Below are 4,613 nucleotides of genomic sequence, written 5' to 3'. Positions count from 1 at the left end.
ATTAGCCATGCGAAAATTATGTATTCTAAAATGAGTCACATTTTATTTGTACCTATATCAATACTATACATTATTCCATAGTAAGCCTTTATATATATATAGTAAGCATATATATTCATAAATGTTAGCATAAAAATACTTCATATTAGTTCCAAAATATTAATATATATTTTTATTAGATTTGCCTTATGTGTCTAAGGGATAAGTACATCTGGGATTATAAGATTGTATATATAGAAGATATATATACAATATATATAGAATGGAGATTTTAGATTTTTTATTAGTTGAAATTCGAGTTCAACTAACAATATTGTAATAATTAGCGCACGTGATTTACTATATTCGATGAACCTGAACAACTTGATTATTGATAATACTATAAATATATAGTCTCGATTGGCCGTCTCAGAGTATATATCAGTAATTTAATTTGATCAAATGCATGGGCATGGCCATTCACTACTACAAAAACGAGATTTCCCGACAGTTTTTAACTGTCGCTATTGAGCAACAACGACAGCTGATTAATTGTCGTATTTGCCTATGCCGGCATAGGGTAGCTACGCCGACAGTTATTAGGTGTCGTCGTTGCTGGCTACGCCGACAGTTTTTAAGTGTCACTATTGCTGGCTACGCCGACAATTATTAGGTGTCGCCGTTGCTGGCAACGCCAACAGTTATTAGGTGTCGCCGTTGCTGGCAACGCCGACAGTTATTAGGTGTCGTCGTTGCTTCCAAAAAAATTATTTATTTTTATGTTAAATTAAAAATTATGATTTAAATGAAACATTTATATACAAATCTAAAAAATTATAGATTAAAATAACAAAACTTATACAAAGTATTTACAAAGAATCAATTACTCCAATAAAAATTACAAATAAAATAAAACACTAAATTCATTGTCCAACAACATATATTTTTTCTTCTTATCCTTGTACTCACTCTGAAGAACAACTGAAATGAAAACTACCACAACATATATAAAGTTGTAGTGATTAACTTAGCTTAGCTTTAGATCTTTACCACAACTAAAAAAGACCTAGGAGTCAGCAGATATTTAAAGTTGTAGCGATTAACTTAGCTTCAGATCTAGACAGACAACTTATGATGCGACACCTCTTATTCAGAATTTCATTCTTTTAGCTGGGCCTTGATCAATGATGGGGTCAAGGGGAGGTGGTTGTGCCTCCCCCATTTTCCGGGTTTCAGGGCCATTTTCCGATTCTGTGTTCGTGAGGGGATGTAGCCTTCTGGAAATGGTGGTGGTGGTGGGGCTCGCGCTAGCTGCATAAATGCCAAGTGACCTCTCAGTAACAGATTAGTTGTGACATAGTAATAACTGGACAAAAAAACTGAAGTTTATTTATCTACTTAATTTTATTTATTTAACAAACAGTAATTAATTAAAAGCCCAAGAGTTTACAACAATTATCTTTAATCAAAGCAGAATTTGGGAGTTTCTAAAAGAAATATCACAGTATCATCTCAAATTTCAAGTCAAACTCTGCAACATGAGACAACAATATCAACAATGACAGTCCATGATAAGTAGACAAAAAATATATTACAGCAAGCATACAATCTCAAGTCTCACCCCAGCAAATAGCAATGTGGATTTAAGCTTACGCTGAGTCAATCTGAACTCTAGACAAACTAGTAAAAATGGGACCTTAACAAATAACACAGTCAACATGTAAGCATCTACACTTCTTGATAACATTTCCTCTTAAAAGGATATGTCTTTTACTGCTATGAGTTTACAATACTTTTTCACAACTGTTATATAGGAGAATATATGATAATTACCCTGCATTGTCATTTTCGGAATCAACTGCATCACACGACATAAGTTTAATTAAAACTTTCAACACAGAGCTAATAATACCTTTCAAATTCTACCACTTGCCTTAAAATTTTCACATTCAAAAAAAGCAAAGTACCAATTGAACTTGTTACTTGCTGATATTGGAAATTACAAAATATAACAGCAAATGAATACCACAGAACAAATACCATCAAATTAAAGTTAAACGACCTATGCACCCTTTCAAATGCATAACATACCATTTGAATAAACCAATAAAAACCAATAACAACAACACAAGTTCCAATGAATATTGCTCTTCATACCCACATACAATTCATATCAACTATATGAATAATATAATAAAAGAAATGCTCATATAATATATAATAAAAGGAAGCAAACAAGAACATACAAAAAAATATTATAATAAAAGCAATGTTCTTATAAGATAAATGCAATATGATTTATGTATTGACTAAAACATAAACAAATAACGAGCATAAATTCTACACCTAGCAAGCAAAAATGCCTACAACAATCACACCATAAATACAAACTTTAATCACACTTTTCTCACCAATATAACCTTTATCATTTTAAGTATTGCAGAATGTAACTATGAGATTGTTAACTAAGCAATCCTTAAATTTTTCAGGTAAAAAAAAAGAGAGACATACCATTAGACCTTTGGAACCCCAGAATACATAATATTGTCACATTTGAGTCTGAAAATACGTAGCTTTGAAGGTATAATATCACAGAAACTTCAAAATCCATTAAAAACATAATAAGAGCACACCAATGACACAAGAAAACTATTCTTGAGGTTCAGTCCAGCAAGGCGGAATATGTTCTCATGAACTCCCCTTGAGGATTTCAATTCTACACTATAAAAAGAAATCAAAGGTTGCACAAATGCAGAGCACTAAATGATCCAACACTATGGCTACAATCCGACAGAACAACTTAACTAGCAGATTAGAATATATATATATATATATATATATATATAACTCCCCAAGAATAACAAAACCCATGCTTGGACTTAGTCTCTCACTTATTTTCTCTCTCAAGAAAACACATGGATTCTAAACTTTTGTAATACAAACTAAACCCAAAAGTGTCCCAATTTAATATAGCCATTCATATATATAAAGTAAGACAATCATGCCTTTCAAAGTATATAAATATATATATATATATATATTTGATAAACTAAACTGCCAGAAATCAAAATAAAAAGTGGAAATAAAAATGTTAAAATCAAATACATAGCCAAAATAAATAGAATTGTACACTAATTTTCTCTAAACAAAACATAGAACTGTAAACGATTGAAGCAATACTTGAACAAATAATGACTTTCCTTGAGAACACAATGGTTAATATGGTTTTTACACGACAACCTGATATGATAAGAGAAAGAGGAATTTCAGAGAAAATCTGTAACAAAAATTTGAGGGATATAAAAAATATATTCTTGCATTTTACAAATATAAACCAATATTAGAAGAAATCAAAACTTGGAGAAATCACTTACCCAAATATAGAAAAAAAAAAGATTCCAAAAGAGAGATGATCAGATGAGTTTCGCCTCGCTACAATACGAAGCAGAATGGAGGATGGCTTTGGTTGGGAGGTCTTCAGGTTGTTGGGTTGCGACCGCTTCAGATGGCTAGGCTGCAATGGAGGGCTTCAGGTGGCTGGGCTGCAATGGAGGGCTTCGGGTGTTTCGGCTTTCACGGCTTCAGGTGGCTGGGCTTCGACAGAGAAGAGAAGAGAGATGGGAGGAGGCGTCGTCGACTGAAGAAAAGAAAAGAGAATAGGAGGCGTTGTCGACTGAAGAGAAGAGAAGAGAATAGGAGGCATAGTCCACTGGCAAGAGAAGAGAAGAGGTCTCGACTGAGAAGAAGAAAAAAAGAGGCGGCAAACTTAGAGGGTGTTTGACACATTAACTAAAAAACTGTTTTTTTGTTTTTAAAAGCTAAAAACTGTTTTTTGAAAACAAGTGTGGGTGTTTGGCATTGTTTTCAGAAAACAATTTTTAAAAACAAAGTTACAAAAAATAGAAAATTTTGAGAACAAGGAAAAGTTATTTTCTATTGTTCTCAAATTTTCTCACTTCTTATTTTTCATCATTTTTCCTTTTAAATTATTTTATCTCATTATTTATTGCAAACTTTTAAAATATTTTTTTTTTGTAAATATATTTGTTAATTTTTTATTTAAGATTTTAAAAAAATAAAACTAAAAAATTGTTTTTAGAAAATATTAACCAAACACCTCTTGTTTTTTGAAAACTACAAAAACAGTTTTTTGTTCTCATTTCTGAGAACACAATTTTGAAAACAAAAAACAGATAACAATACCAAACAGGCCCTTTATGTTTTTGGTGAAATTTTTTTATGACAATTAATTAATAATTTATACTTTAAAACTCTAACAATATAATACAAATTAGAATAGTTTTAATATTATATTTTTATAATGATCTAAAAATTATTAAAAAGATACTCGAATTTTTTTTAACTTTTTTTATTTTATATTAAAATATTTTATATATATTATTTTAATATATTAATATGTTTTAAAATTCCAATAATATAAAAATAAATTAGAGTATCTTTAATAATATTATTCATTAATTATAATTTTTTATTTGAATTTTAGCGACATTTTATGACTGTCGGCATTGAACTTTTATTAACTGTCGGTGTTGGGGTCAATAGCGACATCTTTTAACTGTCGGCATTAATCTCGAATTAACTGTCGTGTTAGGGTCAATAGCAACATCTTTTAA

General features: G+C 30.5%; 1 long non-coding RNA gene across 1 annotated transcript; it reads right to left on the bottom strand.

Annotated features, from left to right (window-relative positions):
* Window positions 1–853: 853 nt before the first annotated feature.
* On the bottom strand, window positions 854–3,737 carry LOC133814405 (uncharacterized). Its single transcript, XR_009884785.1, has 2 exons — window positions 3,354–3,737; window positions 854–1,290 (listed from the first exon to the last, which is right to left on the bottom strand). It is a non-coding gene; the product is annotated as an uncharacterized LOC133814405 (long non-coding RNA).
* Window positions 3,738–4,613: the final 876 nt, after the last annotated feature.

This window comes from Humulus lupulus, chromosome 1 (genome assembly GCF_963169125.1).
Source record: "Humulus lupulus chromosome 1, drHumLupu1.1, whole genome shotgun sequence".
Lineage (NCBI taxonomy): Eukaryota > Viridiplantae > Streptophyta > Magnoliopsida > Rosales > Cannabaceae > Humulus > Humulus lupulus.
This window is presented reverse-complemented; position numbering and strand designations above follow the sequence as displayed.